This window comes from Leptopilina heterotoma, unplaced genomic scaffold (assembly GCF_015476425.1).
Source record: "Leptopilina heterotoma isolate Lh14 unplaced genomic scaffold, ASM1547642v1 Lhet_19, whole genome shotgun sequence".
In the NCBI taxonomy this organism is placed as follows: Eukaryota; Metazoa; Arthropoda; class Insecta; order Hymenoptera; family Figitidae; genus Leptopilina; species Leptopilina heterotoma.
Genome location: NW_025110908.1, coordinates 1601205 through 1613848, shown reverse-complemented (window position 1 = coordinate 1613848; position 12644 = coordinate 1601205). Strand labels below are relative to the sequence as shown.

The 12644-nt window shown below is 29.5% G+C and overlaps 1 protein-coding gene across 13 annotated transcripts in view; it reads right to left on the bottom strand.

Moving 5' to 3' along the window:
• The window catches only part of LOC122500649 (forkhead box protein P1), a 447350-nt gene that overhangs the window by 172224 nt on the left and 262482 nt on the right, over positions 1-12644 (bottom strand). Inside the window, exon 1 of one of the 13 annotated variants that reach the window (XM_043609680.1) lies at positions 605-1739. The exons of the other annotated variants lie outside the window; for them this stretch is intronic. The gene's annotated coding sequence lies outside the window, so the exon portion shown is untranslated. Of the gene's footprint in view, positions 1-604; positions 1740-12644 lie in introns of those variants that run through there. 13 annotated transcript variants of the gene reach the window in all.

Here is a 12644-nt window from a genome sequence, read left to right as displayed (position 1 = left end):
ACTACTTTTGGAGTAAATTTTGCTACGTTCGATGTAAATTTTACTACGTTCAAAGAATATATTTGTAAAAAATTAGTAAAATTTACTTTGAACGTATCAAAATTTACTCCAAGTGTAGTAAAAGTTACCAGAAATGTTTTACTATGAAAGTAGTAAAAAGTTAATTAATATTTTTCTTCATGTAGACTCTATACCCATGGTTTGAAAAATATACGTAAAATTTGATAAGAAAGTAAAAAATTTCGGAAAAATTGATTCTAGCCGTTGCCCATACTTTGACAGACATTTAAATTGACAGATTAATAGTTAATAATTTTGTTATTAGAAATAATAGTATTCACTTTTTTTTATTTACATTAAGTTAGGTTAGCATTTGGAATTACAAGAAATGTGTTGTGAAAATGAAGATTTTCGAGTATTTTCGTTTTTCTGGTGTCATATTCGTTACTCTTTATTTCAACATTTAAAAATGGAGTAAAACTGAAACCCTTTGTTAACTAATTAAATGAATGATTAAGATTTAAAATTGTATTTTAACATAAAAAAAATTGAAGAATGAAAAAAATAATAAATTTGAAGCTGTACTATGTATGCGTGCTATTACAATTTTTTACTGCATTTTCCTCCCGGAGTTACCAGCATGCGGATTATAATGGAACAATTTCCTCAACATTGAACTCGTATCCTTCCTTTCTTCGGAATTGAATTTCACTTCGAGGTCATGCACATGAAGTGTGTGCAGTGTATACGCAGATCACCGCAGAATATATCACGTCACTACTTTTATTAGAACTTCAACATACGGCAATTAACACAAGCAGCCCACTACACAAGATGCTTCTTTCTTCTTCACCATGAGATTATTTTTTTATTTTTTTTTTTTTTCAAAAGAATGTTTCCATTACGTCACGTATATAACACATATCAAACAACAGTGACTGTTCATGTAATAATATGCTTATTATTATAACATAATCTCAAGTCGCTCGTATTCAATTCATCGTAGAAGAGATTCACCCATCACACTTCCGCTTCCTTTATTGCAAACTGGGCTCTAAAATTAACCGTTTGACAGATGTGCCTGCCAGTCACTATATAAGTTAACCTTTTCTGCTTTTATCTTCTTTCGAACCTTTTAAACCTTTCGAACTTTTCCGCAAAAATTCCGAACTAAAATTCAAACACTAGAATCCTAATTTTTAATTTTTCAATTCAAATCCTAATCACTAAGGAATAATTTTAGTTTAGAGTTGTAAATTGTAAATTTAACAGAATGAAGAAAGCTCAATTGTACTCTCGAAGTAAAAATTTCGTATCTTGACACAACAATGGGCACACTATTGTATATCTATATATAGGTGTATTGTATAGCACGCATGTTGTGCGTGCGTCTTGAGTTGCACACACCCGGTCGAATAGCACGCGGCGCCGGGTATCCTTGATAATGATATTGACAGAGGCGAATTATTACAATTATTGCACAACAACACGAAAATGGGAAGAAAAGAAATATCTCTTTTTTAAAAAAATATTTCTCGATGGGGAAAAAAAAGGAGAAAATGAAACTTCGAAACGTTAACACGCGTCGACGGAGAAGCGAGAACTAAACTAAAAGCGGCAGAGGTATAACCGGCGGGGCCATTGCTTATTGTGTAAATATAAACAAATATCGTTGAAACCAACCAACAGGCCTGCTTTTAGTCCCTCTCCTCTGCCCATTCCCCTCGTGTGCCCTAGCGACCACCACGTCTCACGTCGCTCCCCTTCCGCGATTCATTCTTCCCTTACCCCTCGCGGACCCTGACTCAACAAACTCACATACGACGTATGAGGCATATCATATGTTGCTCTTATGTGTCAACCAACATGCTTATATGTCTGCTAGACTCGAAAGTGTCGCCACATTCAAAGCAATACTTGTAGATAAAAGTTTTCTGGAAAAATTACGAATATTATTATTCTTAGTGTGAATTGTGATTTTTTCTTCATCATTTTTCCATTTATTAGACGAATTTGGATCAATGTTTGGTTTCATCAATTTGGATCAAAGGATCAATTTTGGTTTTGACCCAAATTTTTTGGTATCAATTCGTTGCAATTTTGATAGCTACTAAGTTAACAGTGTTCGGCAATAAAAAAAAGTGACCAAGTGAAGAAATAAGTGTTCTGTGATTTCTGGATTTAGATTTTTGCTAAGAATCTTAATTTTTGAACTTGTTATAAAATTTAAGAAATTGACAATTAGGGAATAAATGTAAAAAATTTATCATTATTCTCGCAATTTTTCTGCAAATATCAAATTGAGACAAAAAACGAATCAAATTTGGCTATAAAACAAAAAACGAAAATATTGCAAAAACAGGTGTTTTCGTCCAAGAAGTTTTACTGTAAATTTTAAGTCGTTTTTTTGGTGCGTGTCATTTGTTTCATTCAATTAGTGAAATTTTTAACTATTTTGGAAATTTTGGGAAAATTCCAAAAAATGTAATTTTATGAAAATAAAATTACATTTTTTTACTGTAATATAAGGAAAATTACCTAAAATTTGATATAAGTTTCCCTATTAAGATTGTTGAAATTTTCACTATTTTGTGAAAAATTTGCACAAAATTGTAGTGAAAATTTTTTTTCCCTCCACTTTGTGGAACATTTTCTAATATTTTATAGCACTTTTCCTCCAACTTTGTAGAAAATTTCTCTAATTTGTGGAAAATTCCACAAAATCGTATAGTAAAAATACTTTTCCTTATATAAATTTGTGGAATGTTCCACAAGAAACCTCAGGGAAAATTTCCCAAATTTTTTACAGTGTAATAATTAGTCATCTTTTACTAATAATTACTTATTTTTTTACTAATAATTACTTATTTTTTACTAATTGCTGAAGCAAAATGATTCACAAGTTTTTAAACGTTAAAATTAAGAAAATATTCTTTATGAAAAATATTTTCATAAATTTCTGATTGCAATAATTGAAGGTAAAATTTAAAACTTAAATTTTACATTTAGAAATACTGTAAAAAATTTGGGAAATATTCCTTTAATTTTTTCTAATGAATATTACCCATTTTTTGGGAAAAGTACTTTTCACGAAAAAAATTGATGAATATCTCTTGAAATTTGGTGAAAATTCTGCAAAATTGTAATGAATATAATTTTCCCCAAAAAGTTGGCGAATATTCCACAGATTTTAAGGAATACTTTCTTAAAATTTGGGAATATTTACTTGCTTTTTGGGGAAAAATATATTCAACAAAATATTTACAAAATATTTACAAAATTAACTTTGTAATTAATTTTTTTGACAGTGACACCAAATTATTGTATTAAAATTTTAATTTGAAGAAGAAATTAATAAATTTGGTTCATTTTAACATTAAAAACTGTAGGAAAATGAAGCAAAAAGTCGTCCACGATATTATTAGCAAATTAGTTATTTTTAACTAATCGAGATTTAGCGAATTGAAAAATATAAATTCATCTGATAAAATTGAAGCATTAAAAATTATACTTCATTTGATTTTTTATTTCAAATTAAACTTAGTCTTAGAATAAATGACAAATTTTAAAAATTACCTAAAAATATTTTAGAAAATTTTTTTTCTATTTGTTTTCATGATTTTTTTTACGTATTTTCAAATTGCCTTCGCGAATATGTTTTCATTTCAAATCCATTAATTTCACAACATTTCGAAGACACTTGCTTCTTTAAAGTTGTTTTTTCAGTGAAAGAAATAAAAAAAAAGAAAAAATCGCCTCCTTACATAATTGTTTATTCGACACAATTTTCTATTTTTCGTCACTTTCTCAAAAATCGAAACATACGAGATAAAAATTACTCAAACCCCGAAGGATAATTTTTCGAAATGTATGTAAATAAAAACTAAATTGTATAGCCAAATAAGAAAAGTTGTGATAATCAGTTGCGGTTTTTTTTTAAATATTTACCAAAATAGTGACAAACTCCGAATACTTTTTTTAATTTTTAATGAAGTTCGTTTCACTTTTTTTACTAGAGTGAAAAAAAATTGCATTAAAAAATAGATTACTGGAATTCTACATCACGTATATATTAAGAGTTCATTTTCATGCAAATTATATCGAATAAACAAATAATAATAATAATAGAGGAACAATTTTTTTATCAGTGTTTAAACTTGTTTACTTGTTTGTTTACAATACTTTAAATATAGTATTTCCCTAAAGTTTTTCACGTTCGTGAACGAAATTTATTTTTAACTATTTTTAAAAATTATAAGACTGAAATGAAAAATAATGCAATATTTTCTTGCAAGTAATTAAAAAGTAACTCGAAAGTAATTTAAAAGTAATTTTTTTAAACATAAAATAATGTTAATATTCTCACCAAAAAACGGCTAAAATAATTATTTGTGACGCACTCCGAGAAGAAAGATACCAAAGAAGTAAAAAATTTGAGGACATGATTACAATTTTTGGAATAAAAATACATAAAAGGGGTCAACTCTGAATAAAAACCGCTGAAGTCTTGATTACTTTTGAAATAATTCATAAAAAACGATTTTATAAATAAAACTATTTATTTATAATTTAGGATGATAAAGTTAGAAAATTACATTAAAATTACATATTTCACTTGATCGGCCGAAACTGTAGAAATAAATAAAAACATTTAAAAAATTGAAAAACAGTAGTTAAAGAACTCACAAGAACGAAATTCCATTTTCAAAGTTGATTTTATTTTTAAAATTATTAAATTTTAGAAATAAAATCAACTTTGAAAATTGAGTTTCATACTTGTGAGTTTTGAAGTAGACCAGTTTTTTTTTATGAAAAGTATTTGTCTTTTTGTTTCATATAATTTTTGAAATATAATTTTGAGAATACGAGTCTTGTAGAACCAGTTTAGAATTTTGACGAGAATCGTTTTATAAGTATACTTATGTGCACTTGACGTAATACGGTCTGTGTTTGAGAAGAAACAGGCGGGCTAAGAAAAGCACGTGATTCTTATAGCCCGAGACTATAGATGCTGTAATTTCGTGCATCATGTGCTTCTTAACACTTTAGTGATAAACAAACCTCAGCACTAAAGTGTAAAAGTAACCATAACACATGCGAACAGAAGATAGTTAATTACTGGTTTGTTTTCCATTATACTTTTTACAATAAACTAAAACATTGTAAATATTTTTCTACGTGATGTAAGAGTAATCACGTTAATTCCAATAAACTCAAATTCCTCTCAACTCTAAATCCGATCTTCAAATCTCAATTTCCGATTTGGAATTTTTAATTACAAAATAAAAATTTACAACTTAAATCACTTAAATTTTAAATTACAATTTAAGTTACAATTTAATTCTTTAAATTATAATTTAATATTAAAAAAAATTAATAAAACAATTTAAATTCCAAAGATTTGAATAAAAATATTATTTGTAAAAATGGTTAACATGTGAACAAAGGAACGAAAAAAATTGATAAAATGGATTAAACTTGAAACAATAAAAATAAAAAATTGTTTGAAGAACTAATATCTCTTCAATAAACCATGACATTTTAAGATAGTTGTGTACTGTTCCATCCAAACTATTGTTAGAGGTTTCAGGTATATATATGAGTGTGTGGTCCTATGACAACAAAACTCGAGCTTAAAATAGGCACAGCTGGCCCTTATGGTTTGTGTGCTCCAAATATGTATTTATTAAATAAACATAAAGCCATCGAATAGATGGAATATTTTTTGCCTGCAAGCAGTTTTATTTATGCTTTATGCCGATTGCCTGTTGCGTTTAAAATAAAAAATAGCTCCAGGATGTAAAAGCGAAAAAAACAAATTTTATTGCCAGCTGATGTGAAACATATCTACAGTTTGCCACATATTGTAAAAGTAATTATTTCAAATAAAAAAATATTCATCATTATTCCATTTGTTATTACTTTTTTTTGATGTATTTATCTCTGTGTGTGTGTTGTATGCAAATAAAAATACAATTCTCATTTTTATAGTTGTCATGAAAAAAAAAATTATTGAAACTTTTCGTTTTTTTTCGATGTATTTATGTTGGTCAATATTTAACGGTGAATAAATATTTCACTCGATTTTCTAAATTGTAGTCTGGGAAATTTTAGACTAAAGGCACTAAAAAAAAATTTGTTCAGTTGACTTTTGATTACAAAAAATCGTTTACATTAGATGCACTTTTAGCCGAATTTTAACCTCATTGTTAACTTAAAAGTATAAAATTGCAATGAATTGATACTACAAATTTGGAAACGAAAAATTACTAAATCATTCATTCATTACTAAATCATTCATTATTAAATGAATATGTGTTAGAATCTACAATAGTTTGTATTTTTACTATATAAGAATGTGAAATAAGAAGAGTTAAACATTAATTCTCTTACGAGTTATTCCGTATAATTACAAATGGGGTTAGCTCTCCCCTGAGTAGAATGTAGAGGAGTAAAATTTTAACTCTTTTCTTCTTATTCTCGGTTCTGTAATCCCTGGGGAGTGCGACTTTTATAGGATGCCATTTTTTCTAAATTTGAATTAGGAGAAAACTGCTGGTTATCAGTCAAACTATATGGCTTATAATTTAGGCTACGATTACCAAAAAACCGAAATTCATCGCTTATTGGTACATGCGACTAATTTTTCTTCATTCATTTTCACATATACAAAAAAGTAGGTTCACATGTACAAATAATACGTTCACATGTACACAAAACACGTTCACATGTACACAAAATACGTTCACATGTACAAAAAATAGTTCACATGTTCACAAAATACGTTCACATGTACAAAAAATACGTTCACATGTACAAAAAAATGGTTCACATGTTCACAAAATACGTTCACATGTACAAAAAATACGTTCACATGTACACAATTTTTCTAAGGATATCAAATTGAGACAAACAACAAATCAAAAGTGTTGCGATGCAACACTTTTGATTCGTTGTTTGTCTCAATTTAATATCCTTAGAAAAAATGTATAGATACACATGTACAAATAAATAGATATACATATTATAAAATACAAAGTTAGTCGTGAATTCATTCGAAGTTTTGCGGAATGGAAAAAGCAACGATGAGTACAATAGTTAACAATTAACATTTTCGTTTTTGCCTCGACATTTTACACTCCAATCGGGAGAAAACATGACTTGGTACATGACAGAGTAAAAAAAATTGTCTAAATAGAAAGAGAGCGGAATCGGGTCTTTTCGCCAAAGAAAAGTGAAGAGGTGAACACTCTGCTCCTGTGTATATATGTGAATGTTGGTTATACATGAGAGCAGTGCTTGAGAAGAGAGTGCGCGAACTATTAAAAAGCGCGCGTCGACTCAAATTTTCAGCGGTAGTAAATTACGTCGACTCACCACCGCCACCGAGCTCTCTTCCTCCTCCTCCCCCTCATTCAAACTAGAGTGTCCGAGGACGCTCTCTTTTTCCGTCTCTCGCTCACCACCCCCTCCTCTCAGCACTTGGTATCGCTTATTCTAGGGTAAAAACCCTCTCACGAACGCGGTCTGAGATAAAAAATTAGCCGGAGTTGCAAACGTTTCCACCTTAAATCATATATTTATCGCGACATTAATTCAACCCTTTTAGGTCCCCTTTTTTCCTGGATCGTGGATCGCGCGTTCCACTAGGAACCCCAACGGAGAAACGGACGACAGCCCGTTACCTCGCTAATTTCTCAGATTCAAGTATTTTTATGTACCGGACGGGGGTAAATCCTCTCGTTTATTATTTAGAGAGGGCCACCGGGCAAGTATATAGTAGCGCGGCCCATGCCTACGCGTGTTGTTATACTATATGTAGGCACGAGGACACGTCCACCACGTTGTCGACTCCCTTTTCATGTGACATACCATATTATCTCTTCTTACTTCTAGCTCTCAACCCTATATATGTGTGATCGTCATTCCCCCTTTCGGAATTGTCTTACTTGTCCGCCTGCCTTCTGGCTCGTCTGCGCACTCAGTAAATTAACTGCTCACAGAGCGAACCCCTTTTTTATGGCCATCTATTCACCTAGTCGCAATATTCTGTTTATATTTTTTTCTCTCTCTTTATTTCAAAACCAAAGAATATTTGTTCTATCTATTGATCTTCGCAATGTTAAATTGTATATAATGTACATGTGAAAATATATAATGTACATGTGCAGGTATATAATGAACATGCGCATGTATTTAATGTACATGTGCAAGTATATAATATACATGTGCACGTATATTATGTCTCTCTGTTTAAATTTGACTATGTTCTTACCGTTGAGTACTAATTCTGTTCCTAAAACAGTTTTCAAATTTCGAATAAAAACCGATCAACTTAGAATTTGGATAAAATTCGCAATAAGATTTTCCCTCCTCGTTTATATATATTTTATCAAACCATTTAGTTGATAGGGCTCAGGAGGCATTTTGACTCGATGAACCTGTGCGATAATCGGAAAACAAACCAAGTATCAAATCCGACACTTGATGGAAAGATTTGTTATATAGAGAGTGGGAGAGGAGGGGGGGGGATGAAATTAGATCTTGGGGAGGAAGTGCGGTCGCAACAGACGAGCACGCACAATCGTATCGGCATTCACCCGCTGGTAAATCCGGCTTGTCGGCAAGGAATCCCGGCGGGACCACAAACGCGTATTCCCCCAATTATCTTTGTGGGTGCGAAACGAAAACCGGTCCATGTTATACTTAGGGATTCAGCAACTCATACGTGACGAAGTGATCGTCTCGTGAAAAGTCACCCTTATTTCACAGTGGAAACCGAGACTATTGCACATACACACATAAGTGTATATGTGGGTCCATGTGTGTGACACATGTGTCCAGTAGATCTACTTTCTGGTTGAGCCCACACACAGGGTTGAGTCAGGAAACGTTTCCCTCGGACGGCGTCCAACCGCTTAGGTTCCGCAGCGTTAGCACTTTTTGGATTAACCGCTGGACATTAGAATACGGAATTGATATATTATGGCTTCGCCCAGGGCCCATAACGCCTGGCTTTGGAGTCGCAAGAAGGGCGCGAGAGGCAGCAGCAGTAGCAGCAGCAGCGGTGGACTTGGTTGCACATACTCTTTAAGCATGACCGCCTGCCGTTCGCATCTTTCATCGCATTATCTAGCCTCGTAAAACACTTCTTTATAGGTCCCGAAATGTCCCCCTTGGATTCTCTTTCCTTGCTTTTGTGTCGCTCGCTCTACTGCGTGATATGGACAGTAGCGCGTAAGACGAAGCTGTACTCTCTTTAATTCTCCGCTGTGCTGTTATTTAAATTTATATTGGTAGTCTTTCTCGAAGATTTGCATTTTTAAATTCCAAAGTTCGTGATATGTAGGTACATAAACGACAGGAGGAAGAGGCAAAATATTAGAAATTAAACCGCATTGCCTGGCTAAAAGTTTTTAACAAAGTTAACGTAAAAAAAACTTAATTTTTCAAATTTTTACATCACCCACCCCTCAGTTTATTACAAATGTGAAATAATAGCGTTTTTATTCACTGAAAAAACCATATTAAAAAAATTTAAGAATATAATCTTGACTCCTACTCTCTAAATTTTAATTAGTAAAAATGTCTACTAATTTCAATTAATAACTGACTTTTTGCTTTTGAATTAGTAAATTTTACTGAAAAAAATAGTTATTTCTATAATAATTTATTAGTAAAATTTACTAATTCAAAAGCAAAAATTCAGTTACTAATTCAAATTAGTAAAAAATTTTAATAATTCAGATTTAAAGAGTATTTAACAGCAAGTGATTGTTACAGAATTCAATGTTAATTTTTTCGACCACTTTTCTCTTAAAATATTAAATAAATTAAGCTTGTTTTTTGTGAATAACTCTAAAATATCATAAAGAAGGGCAGTGATGTGAAAAAGTTTTAATATTTTTAAAATTATTTATTAAAAAATAACTTTAAAATTATCAGTTCTCAAAATCACTTTTAATCAATTTCTCGTCTTTTCCGATTTCAAAGTATTTTTTTATCATTTATTTTAGAATTATTAAAACTTTTGCACATCACTGCTTTTCTTTATTATAATAGAAACAAAAAAAAAAAACTAGCTTAATTTTTTTAATATTTTAAGAGAACAGTCACATGCTGTTAAGTACATTTTTCATGTATTTTATTCTTAAACTTAAAATAATAATATTCCTTAAATGAAAAGACATTTCTTAGACCCAGAAATATTTTCAAACAAGAGAATATTTCATTTAAAACTATAAATTAAAATTTTGATAACTATAAAACATGAAAATATCGATAATCAATTAATTTTGGAAAAAATTCTTTGACAATTTTCAAATCCATTTGTTTACAATATTCAATTTTACGAATTTCAATTATTTGCAAATTCTTCCATTAAATAAATATTAGAAAAAATAAAAACATGAAATTATATAAAAAAAATTCAATTAAACTTTTTCATGAAAATTAATTTCAAAATTCAATTATTTCTAAAAATTTACGCTATATATTGCTTTTATATATTCAATTATTCAAATTAATATTTAATATTAATATATTAATATTATTATTATTATTATTATTATAATATTAATATTAATATTAATATTTTTATTATTTATTAATATTTACCATTTTAACTGAAATTCATTTTTATGAAATAAAAATCAATTTTTATTAGAAAATTCTACTAGAATTCAATCATTTAAATACAAAAGTAAATAATTTATTCAATGATTGAATGTTTCTTAAAATTTTATTCTCATGAAGAATTTTAAAAACAAATTTTTTTAAATAATTGAATATACTTTCGACGATTTTTAATAAAACTTTTAAGAATAATTACATTTTTCGAGAAAAACGATTAAAATTGTATTATATATATAGGTACTTGCGATAAGCTTTACTATTTATGAAAATAATTGAGTTCCTGAAAAGAATTTTATTATATTATACGAAAATAATGGAATCCCTTTAAAAATTTTATTATTTATCAAAATAATTGAATTATTGCGAAGAAATTTATAAAGAATTTGTAAGTAATTGAATTCCTGGCAAATTTTTATTATTTAATGAAAATAATTAAATGTTTGCGTAGAATTTTATTACATTTTTTAAATAATTAAATTCTTTTGGAAAATTTTATTAAAATAGTAGATATAGAAAATCATATAATTGATGAAATTCTTTTTAAATGATTGAAATTTTGTCAAGAATTTTATTAAAATTCTCGAGATTAATTGAAATTTCGCCAAGAACTGTATTAAAAATTTTGGAAACAATTGAAATTTTTCCAAGAATTTTATTAAAATTTTTAAAATAATTGAATTTCGGAGAAGAATTTTGCTATTTATAAAGATAATTGAAATCTTGAAAAGAATTATATTACTTTTGAAAATAATTGAATTGTTTTGATAAATATTGTTATTTATGAAAATATTTATGAAAATAATTGAATTTTTTCTAGAATTTTAATAATATTTTTAAAAATAATTGAATTAAGACGTAGAAATATTGTTTTTTTTTTAAATAATTGAATTTTGTCTAGAATTTTAATAAAATTTTTGAAAATAATTAAATTTTGCCTAGAATTTTAATGAAATTTTTAAAAATAATTGAATTTTTTGAAATTATTTGTAATTTCTCTAAAATTCTCCAAATTATATCGTACAATTTACGAACTTTTTGTCCTTTTTTAATTAAATATGAAATAAATAATATATATAAATAATTGGATGTTATTTTTAAGCAGTTTTGAAAAAATATAGACGCAAACAGAAATTAATTAAAATCAGAATAAAAAAAAAAAATTTATCTGATATTTATAGCAAAATGAAGGGTGTAAAAGATCGAAATTCGAATATTTCATTTCCAAAAACGATCGTAATAAATACATAGTATTATTTAATTGAAAAAGAAAAATGTAATCATAAACACAAGATCACATTTCTACTACTACATCGCTGTATACATATCATCAATAAAAAAAAAATTTGATGGATTGTCGGTCGAATGTTGTCTACGTATTATTGCTTTTTTGTGAAAGTATAGAAAAAAAAAGTCGTTGGCTGTATTTCGGGGAGTCGAAGGTTCTTATCTAAAGAGATTTTATTTAGATCCAGGCAATCCTGGGCTATAAATGTGAAACTGCCTTGGGTGACCAATCAGGAAGGGGGTGGTTGGCATCAAAGTGTGCTGGGGTGATCTCGATGTCCACACCTCCGTTGTCAGCTAATGTCAGGCTATTGTAGGGTCCAGCTCGTAACTGTTGGCATCATCTTCTCCTCGGAAGCAGGTTCAATGTCTCGAGAGGGGATGAGAACGAGATAGTGCAGAGTGAGAGAGAGAAAGTGAAAAAGAAAAAAAAAGTGACCGAGAAATCAGGACCGTACGTATTAGCAGGGGCTCATACGGTCACCCCAATGGACGTGGCTATCGGCGATCCGGTTAAATCTCTTCCACTATAAACGGCTAAACAAAGAGCTCCATTCTTTAAGTCCCGGCGACTACTCCCCAGCTTCTCATCTCGCATCCAACACGAAACCTCCCTCCACACTCACGCTTCTTATCGGACTCGAACCACCTCTCACCACCATTCATCTGGATCTGTGACTAACGCCTCACCACTCCTTTAGACACTTCTTAAATGATCATTTATG